The 20,755-nt window shown below is 44.6% G+C and overlaps 1 protein-coding gene across 2 annotated transcripts in view; it reads left to right on the plus strand.

The window, feature by feature from the left end:
* RASGRF2 (Ras protein specific guanine nucleotide releasing factor 2) overlaps nucleotides 1-20,755 on the plus strand; it is a 2,022,215-nt gene that overhangs the window by 390,141 nt on the left and 1,611,319 nt on the right. The gene's annotated exons all lie outside the window — the stretch shown is intronic.

Below are 20,755 nucleotides of genomic sequence, written 5' to 3' on the forward strand. Positions count from 1 at the left end.
TGAACAGCAGTACCTCAGTGTGCAGCATCTAAAATTTAGCAATACAATAAGGTTCAGCAACAGGAAAAATATTGAGGCAGCCTCGTAGAAAAGGCAGATTTTCTTCACTTACCTTCCCTTGTATTGTTTCCTTATTTTCCCACAGGATGTATCAGCACACTATACAGCAATTTGCAAGTCGTTTGGGTTTTGAGGGAGACTGAAGGCCGAGTAGCAGTTCTGGTGTATACAGTATTTACTGTTGTCTTGAACACCACCCATAGTCCTACTGCCCTCAAAAAACATAAGAGGTATGCAGAAAATGTAGGTTTCAAAATGTGCAATGGAAATGTTACCTGTTTTTGAGAGTCCAAGCGCAATATCACAACAATGGTACAATATAAAAGTGAAATACACCCTTGAGTATTGAATGCATTTTCTAAGGGGTGGCTTTCCATATATGTCTAAAGACATAACGTTACATTAACCTTTATAATAATTAAACTTGTTATGTAAAAATACCTAGGTAAAATTTAAAGCATTAACCATAAAGTCACAATATTTTCCAGAAAATTGATAAAAATATCAGAAATTATCGGTTTACTATAAATACACAATGTATCCAGAAGATATTGCATTCACAGTTGTTCAGAAATGTTTCCCACATTCCATTCAATTATTCTATTCTGTTTCTGGTGATGAAAGGTACCATTTCTATTGTTGCTAGTTTAGAGAGTTCGGTGACACAGTCTTGTACATCTGTGTAACATCTTTTAAGCTGTCAACATCCTGTTTGAAGATACATTGCCCAAAGCTTGTTATATTATTCTGATCACTTATTTCTATCTTCCTTTTTGTATTGACTACTCTTTTTTGTGGGTAGCCTTTTAATAAACATTCCATATTTCGCAAGCAAGTAGAGACTGTATAATACATTCAGAGTAATGGCTTTCTTTAGGTTTTGCTAATCTTTGCTTGTGACATTCTTGGTATGATAGACTTCACAATCAATTTAATAGAATTCAGATACATAAATGGAACAGGGAAACCATACTATTAAATCAAATGGTCGAAAGCAATAATTTAGAACACAAAAACGTCATCAGACTTTTATTGTTTAAATATTTCAACAAGAGATTCTCAGTTACAGTATCTCCCTTATACATAACTTTGTCTAAGGTGTTGTACTGACCCAAACCATTATGCCATTATGCCAGTCTTACCTATCATACACTGAAGATAACTTCCAATGGCTGGGAAGCAGCTTCTCTACTACTAATGATGCTTGGATTAGGGAGCCTTGTGCTCAATTTGGAATGATGGTAGAGGCCACAATATTTACAGAATATCCATGATCTTTATGTCTTTAAGACCAATATTCAGATTCCAGTTTGTTCTGTCAGCATCTCTTTCCAGTATCTTTGGATAATCTCACATGAACGTGAACAGCGTCTGAAATGGGAATCTGATTCTTTGACACATGTGCAGAATTTGTTGTAAGCCGAAAGCCACATGCTGTGCATTTTTAAGAGGTACATTTTGTTTGGTCAGACAAAGGAAATAGAATATTTAAATATGCATATATATTTTCATAGTTGGTAATTAATATTTTACTCCAGTTCCTGGGATCTCTTGTCAATCTGATATAATTATGAGGAACTCTGAACAAGCTCATATATCCTGGAGGCTTTGGAGGCTAGGGCATTCCTTTCACTCCCATTTCCAGCAGAGGCTGGACGTTCATCAATAGAGATTTTGCTATGCCTTACATTTTTTTTCATCTAGGCATTTATGTTTTAACCAAAGATGTTCAAACTCCTTCTGACTTCCCTTCTCAAAAATGTGCTTACTATTGAAATACCATCTCCCATCTGATCCAGTTAAGGTTTTTACGGTCTTAATGTATTCAAAGGATTATGCTGTACAGAAGAACAAATACATAGCTAATTGTTTTAACAATGTTATAATGTTTCTGTTGTTTTGATATTATCCTTATGTTCCCAAAAAGGGGTTATTGTCATATTTCCCTATTTTAGCCCGTGGTATATCTGTTCATCAGTATGGGTTTTTCCAGGAGATATTGGTTTCATAATAAAAATATTATGATTTGTCTGACGATCATGGACATTTATGCTGTTCTTTTATACATTTGCTTTTAAGCTGGCATATGAAAAGGCATATTGATATTACAGAACACAAGTAAGTTGTGAAACAACAGTGTTCAGCAATGGTGCAGCAAGAAAATGCATCTGTGGAAGGCTCAAATAGATAAATAATAGAAGGGTGGAGTGTTAAGAGGTCCTTAGGTGGAAAAGTGCTTTAAAGAGGAAGTGTTTTAGCTCTTTATTGAAGGCAAAGTGAGAGGGAGGCTTCTGAAGTTCAGGTGGGAGGGAGGTCCAGATTTTCAAAGAGAAATCCGAGAACTTCTGAGACATGGAACAGTATTTCTTACATCCCGGATACTCCACACAGAGAATCTTGGTGCTCCAAGTAGAGTGGAGTCTCTCCGAGATTTTCATTTTCTGTGGAAGGTAGGGGGCAGGGTGAAAGCGCATAGGATGTATGTGCGTCAACCAAGACTTAAAAATGCTTCTGATGGGTTTAGTAACCATTGGAGCGTGATGAGAACAACACAGAGGATGTTAAAGCATTGGCTTCTAGGTACTAGATGCACTTTGGGAACCACAGTTTGGCTAGAGTGTCTGCAGTTCAGGGGTACTCAAAGTACACCATTCCTTCAGATGTTTCGGGCATCAGGGTTGTGGTTTACGATTTTTTTTTATGTCATGAATTAAGCTTTTTTTGTGCAAAGGTTTGCGTAATTTGTTCTCCAACCCCGGACCTTTGACTAATACTGATCTCAGGGCATGCCTCAGCTGTAGATATCTGTATGTCTCCGAGGCTGCTAATTGGTAGCCTTTTGTTAAATCTGACAAGGGAATTACATTTCCCTTAACCCATACGACCCCCACTGTGGATATGGCAATTAGGTCCCACCTGGCAACACCCTCCAATTTTACGAGCGCCGCCAACACCTCTGTATACCAGAGTGGAGTGACCTGTGTTATTCCTCTTCTCCATCCCAAGTATGATGTTACTTCTTTCCAGATTTTAGTCACTGTTGTGGTGGAGGTGGGTGGCCTGCCCAACGTCCATCCTCCATAGATTGCCGCCAGGTATCCGTGGCACTCATCACATGTCTGTTCATTTGTTACGCTGGTTCCGTCTGTGCCATGAAGGCCCAGTTATTGACCATAATTAAGTGTGAAGTCCAGTTGTATTTTTGGATATCTGGAAAGGCAATACCCCCATTATACCAGCCCTTCATCAGTTTGCGCAGAGAGATCCATGCTGGACCACCATCCCAGGGTAGAATACCAATTTCTGCCTCAACTGCCTTTAGGTACCCTTTAGGAAACTCAAAGGGCCTGTTTTGTAACACATATAAGAAACGCTGCAAGGACAACATTTTTAATAAAGCTGCCCTGCTCAACAGGGAGAACGGCAGGGCATGCCAATAAAGCACATCGCCTTACAGTTAGTCCATCAGCGGGATTAGATTCTGCTTGTGAAAGAATTCCGCTTCTGGTGTTATGTAAATACCCAAGTAGGGGAATCCACTCTGTACAGAGGTCATCCCAACAATTTGGTGACAGTCTTTATGTTCCTCCCCTTAGCTAGTATAGTAAGGACGTATGCCAATTGATGACATTCCCAGAGTATTTCCTGAAATTTGTGAGTATTAGCATCATTCTGTCCTCCGTCAGCTCAGGGTCGGAACTAGAGAGTAACACATCATCCACATATAGAGATATTGTGCCCTTCCCAGTCCCACCATAGTCCAATCCCTTGACCAGTGGGTCCTGTCATAGTCAGGTGGCCAGAGGCACCAGTGCAGAGCAAAGATCATTGGTGACAGGGGCATCCCGGTCTGGTGCTTTTTTGGAGTTTCATTAGTGACGAATATGCCCTGTTCACCCACACTCTAGCCAGTGGGCCGTCATACGGCAAGCATCCCCAGTGCATATATCCCTGGCCAAATCCCAACCAGTCCAATAGTGTTAACAGGAAGGCCATTTCAGTGTGTCAAATGCCATGTTTGGGTCCAGCGACATTACCATTGCATTCTCACTTCGGTTTTGTCTCGGCCCCAACACTCCATATACACGTCGGAGATTAAGCCTTATGCTTTGATTAAGCATGAAGCCTTATTGATTCAGATGGATTAAAGAGGGGACCACCTTTTTCCACCCTTTTCAGTCACGTTGCCAGTGTTTTGGTCAATGTTTTAACCTTAGCGTTTAGTAATGATGTTGGCCTATAAGAGGCACATCCTTCCAGGGGTTTCCCCTTCTTATGAATAACCACTATGGTAGCAAGTCGTTGGTCTTGTGGGAGGTTGCCCTGCCTTCTGTTACAGTATAGGGAAAGGGGTCCCAGAGTTTATGTAATATAGAACACAGTGAATAGAATAAATGAAGAAATTAAAACGACAATAGAGGAAGCGTGAGTGTTATTTAATCACACTCTGCACAAGTATCATATCATTTTAGATACAACAACAAGTTCAATTATGCAAAATTAGGTGCAAGATAGTGCCCAGGGAAGGAGGGGGGAGGGGCAACGTGTAGATAGTGATAATTAGGAAGGGGGAGGCAAGTGACACAAAAATTCAAAACAGTATCACAACTTAATTGTTTGGGCAAAGTATTTCATGCCACATATTCAGACTGACATAGATTCATTGAGACATGTAATCATTTGAAAAACCATGTACATAGAAGAAAACACAGTGTAAAATACACTATTGAAGTACTGGTGTAGATGATAAGTCGACGTTTCGACCCCTTAAACCCAGGTGGGTGGATAGGTATTTTAAGTCCTTATTGACGGGGTCTTCATCAGGACAGGGTCGCGGGGGTGAAGGGGGTGGGGAAGGGCACCCTTAAATGGAATCCTAGCTGAATCACGAGAAAACGGGGCTGGTGGGATCCACTACGGGTTGACTCAGCGCTTCCTCTCTGTGGTTCGAGGTCACAATTGAATGCGATTTATTCCACGCCCTTCACCGATGGCTTATTTCCACGGCTTTGACTCAGTTCCAATTTTGCTATCCTGATACATCTTCATTCAGTGTCTTTGTTCTCCTCCACCTTGGGAGCCCACCAGCCCCGTTTTCTCGTGATTCAGCTAGGATTCCATTTAAGGGTGCCCTTCCCCACCCCCTTCACCCCCGCGACCCTGTCCTGATGAAGACCCCGTCAATAAGGACTTAAAATACCTATCCACCCACCTGGGTTTAAGGGGTCGAAACGTCGACTTATCATCTACACCAGTACTTCAATAGTGTATTTTACACTGTGTTTTCTTCTATGTACATGGTTTTTCAAATGATTACATGTCTCAATGAATCTATGTCAGTCTGAATATGTGGCATGAAATACTTTGCCCAAACAATTAAGTTGTGATACTGTTTTGAATTTTTGTGTCACTTGCCTCCCCCTTCCTAATTATCACTATCTACACATTGCCCCTCCCCCCTCCTTCCCTGGGCACTATCTTGCACCTAATTTTGCATAATTGAACTTGTTGTTGTATCTAAAATGATATGATACTTGTGCAGAGTGTGATTAAATAACACTCACGCTTCCTCTATTGTCGTTTTAATTTCTTAATTTATTCTATTCACTGTGTTCTATATTACATAAACTCTGGGACCCCTTTCCCTATACTGTTCTACACCCAGGTCCCAGTGATTTTTGGGTATACCCCTTCTTCTAATGACTGCCTTCTGTTACAGCGGCGGCTCCTCCGCTAAGGCAGAGGAGCGTGGCCCCACTGTTTTTCAGTAGTGCAAAAAAATAAAAATAAAATGATAACACAATGTTATTATTTTATTTCTCTGGGTTGAAGTCAGTTTTGGGTTGGGCGAGGTTTGTTTGACGTCACAGCCAGCAGGGGAAGGAGTTAAGTGGGGAAGGAGGTCTTAAGTGTCCATGATGGTTTGCCAGCCAAACAGTCATGTGCACTTAGCATGTTCTACACCTGACTGTATTGCACAGCCTGGGTGGAGAACATGAACAGGCTCCCAGCCCCTGTCTGAACACCAAACTACAGTGCTCAGACCAATCACGATGCTGCTGTCAAGCTGGTGACAGCAGAGCCGTGATTGGGTTAGGGGAGCCTGTGTGCTTCCTGCTTCTGGGACTCGTCAGGAAGAAAAGCTGAGGATAGACATCACAACGGAGGAGAGATGGCGGCCATGAAGAGGTAAGTGTAATATATATATATTTTTTAATCCCCTCCTCCCCGACCCACCACCTCCGATCCGTGCCAGGCACCACTGTTCTGTTCACTTCGTACATGGTTTGTAGGTGCTGGGCTAGTTTCGTGGCCATCTCTTTATAGGGCCTCCAGGAATCTAATGGGGCCCAAGGCCTTATCTGCCTGGAGCTCCTGTGTTGCCGCCCAACCTCTTCAACCTCTGTTTCGGTGTCTATGTACTCTACATTGTCCTGTGTTCGTTGGGAGGAGCGGATATCTTTGCGAAGGACGGCAGAATCCTCAGCTGTCTTTGTCACTGCTAAGGAGTATTTGTGGGTATGGTGGGTAGTGAAAGTTTCGGCTGTGCGCTCTCCCCCTCTAACCATTTCCCCGTCTCATTCTTGACCTGTAACTCCCTGTTTCAGGACTGATCACTCCTATCCAACCAGGCATGGAGCTTGTCCACTTTATTCCCAATGGTATAAAGGCGGTTGGTAGTGGCTCTATGCGCTGCCCGGCAGGAATCAGTGGCTAGGTTTTTATATTCTTGATGCTTGGGGAGGACCTCATCCTTGGTCCTCCCCCCCATTCACAAGAAGGTGTTTCTTTTCTATGATTTCTTTCTCCAGCTCATGCATTTATGCTCTCTTATCTCGCTTGAGTTCTGAAATCAAGGATGGGGCCTGTTCCCTGATCATAGTTTTCTAAGCTTCCTATAACGTGAGGGTCGAATCAACTGTGCTCACATTTTTCTTGAAATAATGTTCTGTACATGTATTGAGTCCCTCCTGTAACCTGCGCTTACTTAGGTACCACAAGTTGATATGCCCAACCCTCCCCGAGTGTCAAGTCAGTGACTGAGCACTGCTCACTCTGGGGTATGACCTAAAATTCCCCTGGACAGTTGTCGGACCTTTGGGAATCTGTGTTCCTGTGAGTGCCCTCCCGAGTGATAACTGTCTTGAAGGTTGTGCAGTCTCTATAAATTCACCAGGCTTATGGTTTCCAGGAAGTCATGGAATGGATTCGGCTTGCCCTTGGCTAGCCTGGTCATCGGTCTATCCCAGTCTTCACACACCACCATGTTAAAGTCACCCCCCATTATCAGCAGTCCTTCTAGGAATTGCAGGAGTAAAGAGGCCACATCTGGCAGACGTTTAGGGACCTTAGTTTACCTCCTGCACCTCTGGCGATGGAGGGCCGCATTGCTTCTTTCCCCTCCTATGTTCCAGCCATGGCTGCCGGTCCCAGAGGTCACCTGCTCTCAAGGCTTTCAGGGGCAGTGCAGCACAGCCCTCTGTCTCACCCCTCTTTGCCTGTACTCGAGGCCAGGGTTTCAGGCACGGGTGTAGGGAGCAGGCCAGTTCCGGGCCAGGGCGGCGTTTGTGCAACCTGCGATCTCTTAGCTATTTTCTCTCTCCTTCCCTCATCAAACGTTTGAGCGGTGGAGTAGAGGAATTAATTAATTGAGGGATGGTGGGGGATTTAGGCGAGGCTGCGCTGGAGCCGCTTCACCAAGCAGGCATTTTACCTCAATGGTTGGACAGACCTCAATGATATTCAAGCAGTGTTTGAGTTATTGGATGACTGAAGCAGAGGATATTTCGAGTTGTGTATCATCAGCATATTGACTGTGAGTAGAGCACCAAGCCACTCCACGTCAAGCTTGAAGATTACAAAAGACAGTATGGAACCCTAGTGGACTCCACAGGTTATAGGGTATTTTTGTGACCTGGATTAGCCCATGTGAACAAACTGGTGTCATTTGGAAAGGTAGGAGGAGAACCAGTGAAGGACATTGGAGGTGAATCCATTCGAGACTCCAAGGTGTGTCAAAGGCATCTGAGAGGTCCTGCAAAGTCAAGAGGCTGGGGACATCTTGCTTTGTGGTCAAGAGGGCATGTTCCATGATGCGTAAGGTAGGGATTTCCATGCTACAGCGTAATGTGAAAGAAGACTGATAGTCATGCTGGAGGGTTAGCATTGATGTCATGTTAAAGTTGAACATGGACTGCTTTTTCAGTGATCTTGCTGATGAATGGTAGGTAAGTGATGGGCCAGTAGCAAGGTCATTAGGGTCTAATGTGTTTTTTTTATGAATGGGAGGTTCTGCTGCCTTGCAGGCTCCTGGAAAGATAGCTTGAGTGAGTGAGGTATTGACAAAGGTAAGTAGGGGTAAGAGAGTGTTCCCAAAGAGAGTTTTGCTGCAGAACAATAGTAAGACATCATATTCATAAGAAGTGTCTTTGAGGGAGTTAAGTATGTCAGGAACATCTGAGAGAGATGGGGCTTTCAAGGCTGACCATTGTGGGATTCTACAGGAAGAGGCTGGTGTAACAGATGATGCTGACTTGGTGTTGTCTGTGTGCTGTTGAATCTTCTGTATTTTAATGAAGAAGGGGTAGATGACATTGCACAATTCTGTAGCACGAGGAATAGGTGGGTTCGGCAGGGAGTTGATGTAGTACTTGATCTTCTTCTGTTAGTGGGTTCATGGTAATATTGTTGTAAACTTCCCAAAATATGGACCAGCCTTTTGTAGATCCAAAAGGGTTGCACAGCCTTATTTTTTAAAGCCACCTACAATGCACTTTAGGGCCACTGGTTCCAACATAACGGCCTGTTTGATAAATTGCCGATCTCCCCCCAAACACTCCGACGATGGCTGGCTCACTTTAGAGTCAAACGCCTGGGATCTTATGTTTTTAACTGAAACTTGGTTAAAAGAAAGCTCCAACCCTGACATACTGTTGGCTATACCTGAGGGTTTTTGGATCTCTGTTGTTAACCGGGCTGGCCACAAGATTGGGGGCGGGCTTGGTATTATCATGAGGGATGGCTGGGAAATCTCGTGCAGGAGAATTGAGGGCATAGGGATGATTGAGGCGCTGTTGTATTGCATCAAAATCTCCCCTGCATTATCAGATTCTGGAATCCTGGTTTACAGACCCCCTGATACTCCATCCTGCCATCTGCTTCAGTTATGCAACATCATTGCAGATTTTTCACCGACGCATGCCAATTTCACAGTCCTTGGCGTTTTAATGTCCACATGGACAATGGCAACTGTTCCTTGGCTTCTCAGCTGGCAGACACGTTGAAGGGTTTAAATCTGTTACAAAAGGTGTGTGCCCCTACCCACATAGCTGGCCATATGATGGATCTAATTTTTACTAATGACCCCAACCTGAAAGTAGTGGCCCCAATACCTCTAACCTCGTCTGACCATCTGTTAGTTCCTTTCAGTTTGACTGGCAAATCCTCGGGCAATAGCACCAGGCCAGCTTACGAGGAAAGGAGAAACTGGAGGAAGGTCTCCCCTGAAACTTTGGGACCTGGGTTACAAAACACCCCCCCCTCAGCTTACGGGAGACCCTAACAGTGATGTATCTACTTTCAAGTGCAGGGTCACCTCTGCCCTAGATAGAGTGGCCCCTCTTAGAACAGCAAAATCTGCAGGAAAAAACCCTCTGCCCCGTGGTTCACTATGAAACTATGAATAGAAAAAATCTTATGCAAGAAGCTGGAACGTGCTTGGCGTAAATCTTACAATCCGGTGGCAAAGTGCACCTACAGAGCGGCTCTAGAAAATGTCATGGGCTGAAACGTAACACCATTAGGGACTACTTTGCTAACCAAATCAATTCTTCAGATAACTCAGCCAAAGAAGTCTTTAAGATCGTTCAAGGTTTTATGAAACCGAAGGCTCTAGACAGTACCATAGCCCCATAGGCTAGCCTCTGTGAAGACTTATCTGTCTTCCAGGAGAAAGTGCAACTTATTTATTCCTCCTTCCCTTCAGCTGGGCCATCAGCTGCGCTAAATTCCATTTCAGACCCTCCTTGGCATCTGGTCTGAATTTCACCTGTTTTGCCCAGATGCATCCCTCATAGAACTGTACAAGTGTAAATCAGGTTTGCCTGGTGACCCTAAGTTCTTTAAATTGCTTACCCCATGGCTCAATTTGCAGCTGAACCCAATTTGTATTCCTCTCTGATAATGGGCATCTATCCAGCTGCCTGGAAATTGGCCTATTTACTGCCTATTCCTAAGGGTTATATACGTGAAGCTTTAGACCAGGGCAGCTCCGCAATGTTGTGCTGTTGGATTTATCCGCAGCATTCGATACAGTGTCATCTGATTCTTTTAGAGAGACTTAAGCACCTGGGAGTGACGGGCACCACGCTTGCCTGGTTCCACTAGTTTTTGGAGGGTCGGTCCCAGCAGGTATTTCTCTGCCCCCATGTGTCTTCACAGAAATTTCTTGTATGCGGGGTCCTCCAAGGCTCGGTTTTGAGCCCTACATTATTTAATGCCTATCTAATGCCCCTCGCAACTTTAGTAGAGCAATGGGGAGTGAAAGTTGTATCCTATGCTGATGATACTTAGCTGGTGTTCTGTTCTCTTTTAGAGAACACTCTGAGGCAGCTTTCGCCAACTTTAAGCACTGCCTGAACAACATCTTGGCTTGGATGATGGATAGCTGCTTAAAATTAAATACCGATAAAACCGAGGTATTGTCTTTCAATCAATCTTCTCCTCTGCTCTCCGAGCTATGGTGGCCGTCAGAGCTTAACCCCCCACCGATCTCAGTAATTTCAGCTAGGAATCTGGGGTTCAAAGTTGACACAAACCTTTCTTGTAAGGCCCAGATCTGCCAAGTCTCCTCGTCGTGTTTCTGGAAGCTGAGAGCCATGCTGAGATTTCTTTATCTCCTGCCTATGGACTGCAGGAAGACAGTGGTCCATGCATTAGTCACGTCCCAGCTAGACTACTCCAATAGCCTATATATTGGACTACTAGCTTATCTGATCCGAAGGCTGCAAATTATTCAAAAAGCTGCGGCCAGACTTCTTCGGAATGTGCCGTTCTGCCACCACATATCCCCCCTCCATTGGCTGCCTGTCAAAAGGAGGATCAAGTTTAAGGCACTTTCCATTGCCTATAGAGCCACCAGAGATCAGGGCCCGGGCTACCTGAAACAGAGACTACAGAAATATCACCAGGATAGGGTTCTGAGATCTAATCACCAGAAGCTGCTCAGGATTCCTCGTTTCTCTAAGGCCAGGATAGGCGGTCGAGCTTTCTCAGTGAGAACTGCATCACTTTGGAATTCTATACCTGCCCATCTTCATAAATTAGAGTCAGAACTTGCATTTAGGAAAGTGCTGAAAACTTGGCTTTTCAGCCTCCCGTATCTTTCCCCTTTCTCTCACTGCTGAATATGCTTTTAGCCCCAGGACACCTCCGTTGGAGGTTGCCGTGCGCTGTATAAATGTCTTTATCATTATTATTACTATTCTTATTTTTCTTCTTATTATTATTATTGATGGTTTTGGTATAGTACTTTGCTATGTCTGATGTGATGGACTGTCTTCATTTTGTTGTGTGGAGGGATTTATGTATTAAGAGGTCCTCTAGAATTTTATGTTTCTCCAATTTCGCTCTGTTAGCCGGCTGGATCATTTGTCAGAAAGATCTTGCGAGTACCACAGTAATGAAGGCTTTGGCTGGCATTTGCATGCCGTAATTGAGGTGTGGAGGTTCACATAGCTTTTCAAAAAAACTGTTGAAGTTATTGCGAAGAGTGCTGGCATTGGATATGGCTATGATAATGTGAGAGATTAGTTCGAGCACTAGGTTTTCTATGGAGAAGTATTTGATGGCTCAGAAGGTTTGGTCTTACTTTTTGTGTCTACCTTAATTTGTTGGTAGGACGCTAAACAAGGAGATCGGGATGATAAAGCAGTCGGTCCATTCCAGAGGTATGGGTGATTTGCATTGGACTGTTGGTGATTTTGAGATGACAAGGGGAAGGATGTGACCATTGGAGTGTGTTGGTTGAGTCACATGCTGTGTCACGTTGACTAAATCAATGAGGTTGAAGAAGGTGTCTTGTGTATGTTTTTTTAGCTTGTGTTGTCTGGGAGGTTGAAGTCACCCTAGAGGTTGGTGTGGGCATTACATGTGGATGAAGTGTTGAGGCGATCTAAGAATTCATCAATCAAGTCCTTGTTCTGCACGGAAGGCCTGTGGAGGAGATGGAAGGTGAAGATCGGAGTTGCAAAGACAAAACAGCAGCTCCATAGAGTTGAATGTTACTAGCTTGCCTACGGTGCAAAGCTAGGAAGATTTATTGGTGACAGCGAGGCTTCTGCCCTTCTTATGTGTGCTGTCCACTTGATGGATGCTGCAGCCTGTGGGAAGAAGGAGGTCTAGGATGTGAGATGATGTTGGTATGAACCATGTTTCTGTGATCTAGAGGGCATCAAGCTTATGATAGGTAATGAGGTCTGTTATCTCTGGTACATGGAGTACTGCAGAGCAAACATTAAAAAGCATGAGATGGAAAGTGCGTTCTGTTATTAGAAGTTGTGTGGTAGTTAGTGGGATTTGTATGAGGTTGTGTATGTGTCATGCAATGGCTATGTGAATGTCAGTGTCTGGGTCCTCTAGATCTGGGTGTGATTGTGGGGATGTAGTTTAGGGTAATAGGTGATGAATATGATTTTGTCTTCCCTTGTAAATTGTACTGGAACAGGAGTTCTGACCCAAGGCTCCATCTGGCCCTAATAGACCCAAAGAGGGCAGTACCCTTGTCTGCGTCCACACTTTACTAGGGACACCAGGGCTTTTGGATGCTCTGAAGCAGGGCGGACTGGGAACCAAAACCGGTCCTGGCATAGTTCTCGGCCGCCCCCCCGGGGGTTGGGGAAGCCGGCCGAGCTGTTTGCCACGGCCGTTTTCGGCCGAATTTGTTTCAGTGGTCAATATTGCATCTATGCTGCAAAAACAACCCTGTAACAAAATCAGCCCCCAGGGGCCCAAAACCGGCCCCCAACCCTCACAGCCCACCGGAGAAATGCCTGGTGCCCACTATGGCCAGTCCGGCCCTGCTCTGAAGAGTTGATTGAAGTAAGGAGAAGGCAGGATATTAAGACAATTCCTGTGTAGATGGGTGATGTGAAGTAAGCCATGACACAAGAAGGAAGATAACACTTGTCCTGCTTAATAATGACAAGAAGTGCAATATTGCGTTAACTAAGGGATCTGCCTGATTGTAATGAGTAAGTTATACAATTTAATGACACATTTTTAAAAGAACACAATGGTTGAAAGTTGTTTAATACTTGAATACAATTTTTCAACCATGGATTATCCACTGTATTGCATATGGGACGAAAAACTGATTTAATATAAGTATTTTTTGCAAAATCATTCCACAGACAACAGTCTGCAGTGTTTAAGGATTTGTATCCATGACGTGTGGTGACAATATGGGAACAATAGAAGGCAAATGCTCTGATGAATGGTGCTGATTCTAGGAGAGGGGAGCAAGAAGGATCATTGTCATGGACCATAGTTTTGAATCCCTTTATCAATAATGTTCGGTTGAATGGTGCTCATTCTAAGAGAAGCGGGCAACCAGAGTGGTGCCAGAAGGATCATTATCATCACCCATAGTTTTCAACACCTTTATCGATGACACCCAGCTTGTGTTTCCATATGCAGAGGTGTCAGAGGCAGCCTTGTCAAGCTTTAAAGGCTGTCTCCATGATGTGGCGCGCTGGATGAATACTAATAAACTAAAGCTCAATGCGGATAAAACGGAAGTACGGTACTTTGGCAAAGGCACTCCGCCCCCCCCTGAGCTCTGGTGGCCGATGGCAATGGGTTCCCCCCCTTCCCCCAGTCCCTCGGCAAAAAATCTGGGAGTGCGTTGGGACAACAATTTGTCCTTTATCTCACATACACAACAGCTGATGGGCTGTTGTCTGGGCAAACTTAGGAATCTTCGCAAAATTTTGCGATTTCTTCCGGTGAATTGCAGGAAAACGGTAGTCCATGCGACAGTCACATCTAGATTGGACTACGCGAATGGCCTGCTCCTAGGCTTGCCCAAATATTTAATTCAACACCTGCAAGTGGTTCAGAATGCGGCGGCGAGACTGCTAATGCATATTCCATTTAAGCATTCCGTCTCTCCGCATCTTCGAGCACTTCATTGGCTACCAGTAGCCCAGAGGATCAAATTTAAGACTCTCACGCTAGCTTTCAGATCCTTGTTTGGCTCATGCCCAATCTATTTGAGGGATCGGCTGCCAAGATACACGCAGTCCCGCTCTCTCCGCTCCAACTGCCGGATCCAGCTAATAGTCCCTCGAGTAAAAAGGGCTCGGCTGGGCGGGAGAACGTTCTCGGCTAATGTAGCAAGGCTTTGGAACTCACTCCCCCCTGAGCTCCAACAGGCCCCCTCTGAACCCTGTTTTAAAAAAATGTTGAAAACCTGGCTCTTCACCCAACCGCGCTAATTGACTGACTTGCACTTCGGTATTTGTTTCTCTGCTCTGCGTTTAGCGCCGGGACACCTCCTCGTGAGGTAACTGTTCGCGCTCTATAAAACTCTGTATTATTATTAGTTTTCAACACCTTTATCAATGTTGGGATAAGGTTGGAAGGGAAGGTCGGTCTCCATTCTAAGATTTGCAGCAGAGTTGATACTGCTGTGGAGGTAAAATCATTAGGTTGAGTTGAACATCACTAGAAAAGGTGTTAGAGAGGCGACAACTGAGATTACTTACAACGACTGTGAAATGGATGACTTTTGTGGGTTAAGCCCAGAGAGTTGTAAGAACTGAGAAAAAGGCGCCCAGAGACCATCAAATAAGAGCTGGTCTTATTTGATGACCCCCAAACGTTTTACAACGTATCACATAACAATAGGCACTGCCAAGCCCTGTTGGAATGAAAACGGAGAGGTTCATCGAGGAGGTACAGGTACACGAAGTTGTAGTTCTCTTCCCCCAAACCCTTGGTTAGGCCCCATCTAGGGCACTGTGCCACTCTGGCAGCTTGGGTCATTTCTGGGTCAAAATGTCTCCTGCAGAGACAAATATGGCACATGTGTTGGGGTAAGAGTCAGAGGACAAAGACAACAAAATTAATAAAAGCAAATTATAAGTGGAGTGGGGAAATAGTGTTTGAAGGGAAAAAGCTGAAATAATATCAGAATAGGTTTTACAGTTATAGAGAAGGCCGACAAATGGTCATAAACGTTGGTCCGGGTGCTCTGATATGATAGGCATAAACTGCAAGGTCCGCAAAGCCACGCCCGAAGAGAAAGATGGAATCCACCTTCGAGTTTATAACTGGACTTCTGGAGTGCGCACCCCATTTTGTTGGTTCGATGTATTATCTGCTCCTATGTAATGTGATTTTGTAATTCACTAACCCGGTCGTTATTGTTATGGTTCTAATCAATTTATTATTATTATTATTATTGTAAAAATATATGCATAAACCTACATATCATTTTTATTTTTATAAACTTTTTTTCAAGAAGTTTTACATTGTGCAATTACTGATATTTTTGATCCATTATTGATTCAGACATACTGCTTCCTCATGGCATCTACACAGGACACAGACCTGAACAAGTTTAAGTATGTGTCAGCTGTCAATTATCTAGGAAGATGAACACAGCAATTATTGATTTATCGACTGAATTAAGGTGTCATGATGGGATCAACTTAAAACATTATTGGCTTGTGCACTATAATATTGGATAACGGTTATTCAGTAACCTTTTGTTCCTTTCACTTTTATAAGAGGGTTTTCACTCTGTGGCTGCATACACAAGATATACCAGTACTTTACTATCTAAATGGGTAGTGTGCAGGGAAGCGGTCTGTCTCATCAATATTAGTGAGCAAGGCCGGACTGGGAACGCAAACCGGCCTTTCCAATTGAGTCAGACCGGCTGTGGGGGAGGGAGAGGGGGTGATGTTGCACATGGAAAACACTGCAGCTGCTCTTGTTACAGAGGGCCGGTATTGCAGTTATGCTGCAAAACCAGCCCGGTAACAAAAATGGTCCCCCAAGAGTCCAAAACCGGCCCCTACCCTGGCGGCCCACCAGGGAAACGCTTGGTGCCCACTACAGCCATTCCAGCCCTGTTAGTGTGGCGTGATTTGGATGTGCTCCACCTTTCACACAACTGTGATTAGGGGAATAGCGATCTGCAGGGGTCAGCCCACCAGTATTCGTAAAACAGCAGCATTGCTTTCCTTGCTTCTTAAAGTGACAGGCAGGGGTGGTCTGAGCTTCCGGGTCTGAATGTCTATCAGGCAGGATGTCCCTTGAGAGGCCCTACACGCTGTGAGCATGAGGTAAGAAGGAATGCCTCTGGGGGGCTGATGTCTGTTTACAAAACTGGGAGAAAAAAGATAGTAGGAAAAGTGTCCTATGAAATACAGCTTAATGAGTGTGTGTCTCCCTTTAGGCAGGCTAATAAGGAGGAATGTGGACACTTGCAGTAAAGCAACCCCGAACCAGTCTTTCAAGCAGCCCTGCCCATCTGGCATTCGCCTTGTGACTTAATGATCAGTCTGTGCTCTGCGATGGGAGATAAATGCCACAAATGTTAGTACTTTGTAAAAGAGACATAGAGTAGACCATTCAGCAGTTCACAGGACTACTTCAGAGCACTTGTAAATTCGTCAAATAACTGACCAAAGTGCCTGCTCGAGGTTCTAGCTCAAGCTACAAACCCCTCCACCACTTCAGCTCTTGAGCCATCAGTGGCCTGCTGTAACAACTTTGTGTATTTCTTTGACAGAAAAGTTAGAGACATCCATACTGCGTTGCACACCAGTGAACCTTTAGAAACTGAGATTCTACCAAGCAAGCCACTTCACTCATGGTACACTGTCTCTCCCATTTCCAAGCGAGACCTTCAGCGAACAATCTGTAAAGGTAAACCCTCAAATTACCTTCAGGATGCCATTCCAAGGCCTGTCAGAAAATCTCTTGCCACACACCTTCTCCTCCTATGGACCAACATGGTCAACTCCTCTCTTAAACAGGGCCTATTTCCAGAACGACTAAGAGTGGATCAAGTCTCTCCTCTCTAGAAAAAAAATCTCTCAACCCAGGGAACTTGAACAACTATCGCCCAGTCTCCACACTTCCATTTTTAGGCAAAGTCATTAAAGTTGCGTTGCTTCCCAGCTCACTTCACACATTCAAACAAACAACCTCCTAGACTCTCTCCTATCAGGTTTCTGGCAGGGCCACAGTACAGATACTGTGATCCTACAAATAGCCGATGACTCCCTTAGAATCCCTGACTCCGGGAACTCCTGCCTCTTGGTCCTCCTGGACTTGTCCACTGCAGTCGACACTGTCAGCCATCTGGACCTCCTTCGCACTCTTGAACAACGCATGGCCTGTGGAGGCACAGTCCTCAATTGGTTCTCCTCTAACCAATTTCTCCCAAATTGTGGAAATGGGAAACATGTTCTTGAGACCAGTCAATGTACATCAAGGGGTCCCTCAAGGCTCGATCCACTCCCAAACCCTCTTTAACGTTCTACCTATAACCACTATGTCTCATTCTCAGAAACACTGGGATTCTCTTCCACGTCTATGCTGACGACACTCAAATATACATGAAAATACCTTCCTCTGAAGACCTTGCCCTACTTTCAATCAAGCTTCTAAAATTTCAACACTGGATGTCTAACCATTACCTAAAACTCAACCCAACTAAAACAGAATTCTTTTGATCTCACCTCCGAAAGCAAAAACCCCAGTTTAGGAATGGATAGCCAACTTTCCCATCCTGTATGGCTGCCCTGCCATTGTCCAGAGTGCTAGATCCCTTGGTATCATTCTTAACAATCATCTAAATCTTCACCGCCACATCACAGCCATGGCCAAAAGCTCACAACACCAACTCAGGCAGCTATGGGGCGTCAGACAACTGATCCTGGAACATGATCTCAAAACAGTGGTGCAATCTCTCATATTCTCCAGACTAGGCTACAGAATCACCCTTCTTTCAGGCATTCCCAAACTTCATCTACGCCCACTGAGAGCAACTCTACATGCAGCAGCGCTCTTTGTGTTCGATCTGAAGAAATGTGACCACATTTTCCAGCCCTGCTAACCCTCCAATGGCTTCCCATTGAAGCATGGGCCCAATTCAAAACAGCCTGCATTACCCACAGAGCACTGCACTCCTCTTCACCCACCTATCAAAGTGATAAACTGAAAATCTCTGGAGCAAACAGGGGTTCCAGAACTGCTCAATCCCTGCTCCTGGAACCCACCTCCTTCAGTCGAAAACGATGCATGAGCCAATCATTCTCTGGAAGCGCCACAAGAAACTGAAACTCCTTATCTCCCTCCCTTTGCCTAACAATCTGCAGAGTCACCTTCAAAAAGGACCTCAAGCTCCTCCTATTTGACAGACATCTGGGTTAATCACCCTCGACCATACCTAAGTACTCTATCCAAGAGACGAACTACCTTCATTGTATGTCCCTAGCATCTTAATCAATGCTTGAACCGTGTGAATCCTTGTCCAACGGCTGCTTTTCCCAGTCGCAGCTACAGATGCAATGTCTGAACGTAATTATTGTAACTGTAACATGCTGTACCCTTATATCATGCTACTATTGTTAAGTGCTCTGATGCTTTAAGCCCATGTCTGTGCTATAAAAAATTGCGCAAAAAAACCCCAAAACTTTCTGTCCAGTCCAGTGCTGACAGCTGCCACGTGCACAGCAGAGGCTCCCCATCATTGACAGTGTCCATTTTGTGAATGATTACCACCTGCCTTTGACAACTATTGAGTGGCGGCTGGCAACTATGCAGAGTGGAGGGGTGGGCAAATGGGTGGTGGGTGGGTATATAAAATAAAAACGTTATTAAAATAAAGTAAATGAAATAAAACCTTATTTACTGTGCTTGCTATGTGCTCCTTGCTTTGGTCCTCTTCTTCCCTCATGACTTCCAGGGCCCCAGCCAACTCCCTTAACCCATCCTGGCGCTGCTCCCCTGCTGCGCTGCTCTCATGTTGCCAGGGCAGCGCCAGGATTGGAGGGAGCGGCCACTACCAGTCCTCACAAGAGCACTGGAGGCTTTTGCTTTCTCTAACCCAGCTGTCTCAGACAACTGTGTTAGAGAGGTTTAAAGTGTGCAGGTGGCGCTGGCCATCACAAGACGACTGACCAAAGAGACATACACACTTTAAACTAGTGCACAGCCAACTCACAACCCCTCCCTGCTGCTGCTGCCATTCAGCAGGTCCTGCCCCGTCCTGACACTCAGTTAGGGACAGGTTGACGAAAAATAAAATGGTAATGAATTAACTTCACTTACCATTTTATTTTTCGGCCCTGGGGCTTTTCTGGGGGCATTTCAGTGGGGTGACGCTCCTACTCCATAACGGAGGAGCCACCCCTGCAACTATTCAATGAATGACACCCGTAGCAGGGATGTAACACTGGCCTTGTGGTTTGTGGGGCTAGACAACCCCTCAGAGGCCCTATGCTTTTGTTAGGGGGCCCCATACCGCCCAAGGTCGATGTATATTTATGAAATATGCACGACTCAGGGGCACCATTTCACATTCTGCAGGGAGGGCCCATTTCACATTCTGCGGGGGGTACCATCATTTTGCATTACCCCCATAGCAGCAGTTAAAAAGCAATGTTGCATTATTTTGCGAGTCACAAAGATGAAAGAGAAAAACACTTTCATAATCCCTTTTCTGAATCAGTTCACAATGCGACTCTGGGGCTACAATGGCATATTTAGATTGAAGCCTTCCTGACAGTGCAGCTGTCTGGTTGCAAAATACTTCTTGTCGACATTCTGAAAGTTTCCCTGAGATTGCATTCGGCCCATTGCTAACTATCAGCTTTGTGGTTTGTAACTCACATTTTCTGGCTTTCTATTTGCTGGCTTTTTTTTGTTTTAGGCTGTCCAGCATGTCAATGTCACCCCCATGGAGCAAACCTGGTTCAGCATCGCTCCTTGTATACTTCCATGAGTCCCTGCTTTCTGTAAACAGTCCTTTAAAAAAAGCAGTACACTAGGTGATTCCATTTCCACACACCATCATTTGTGCAGTGTATAGTTTTATCAGTAAAACTGTTTATACAAATGTAATTGTCATCTCAATTGAAAATGTGTCTGTAATGGCAGTGCGCTACCACACTATGCAAACTCCACTCCACAACAATCTAATTCACTCTATGCCCCTCAACTCTAAGCCACGACACTCTACTCCACGACACAACACTCCACTCTATGCTACACTATGCCACTTCACACTGAGCCACGATACTCCACCCCACCCCACTCCACTCCACTCTACAACACTCCATGCCACTTATCTCCACTCTATGTCACTTTACTCCATTCTACGCTACGCTATTCTTATTGCTTTACTCCATGCCCCTTCACTCTACATCACTCTACTTTACTCTGCTTTACTCCAGTCTGCTCAATCCTATGCCACTCCACTATATGACACTATTCCACTTTATTAAACTCCACTCTATGACACTTTACAACACTCCACTCTACACCAGTTCACTCTAGGCTAACGCCACTCCACTCTACTCTTTACCAACCCACAACTCTCCTCCACTCCACTCTATGACTCTGCTACACACTACACCACTCTACTACTCTCCACTCTACAACACTTTATTCCACT

Source organism: Triturus cristatus, chromosome 2_1 (assembly GCF_964204655.1).
Source record: "Triturus cristatus chromosome 2_1, aTriCri1.1, whole genome shotgun sequence".
Taxonomy (NCBI): Eukaryota; Metazoa; Chordata; class Amphibia; order Caudata; family Salamandridae; genus Triturus; species Triturus cristatus.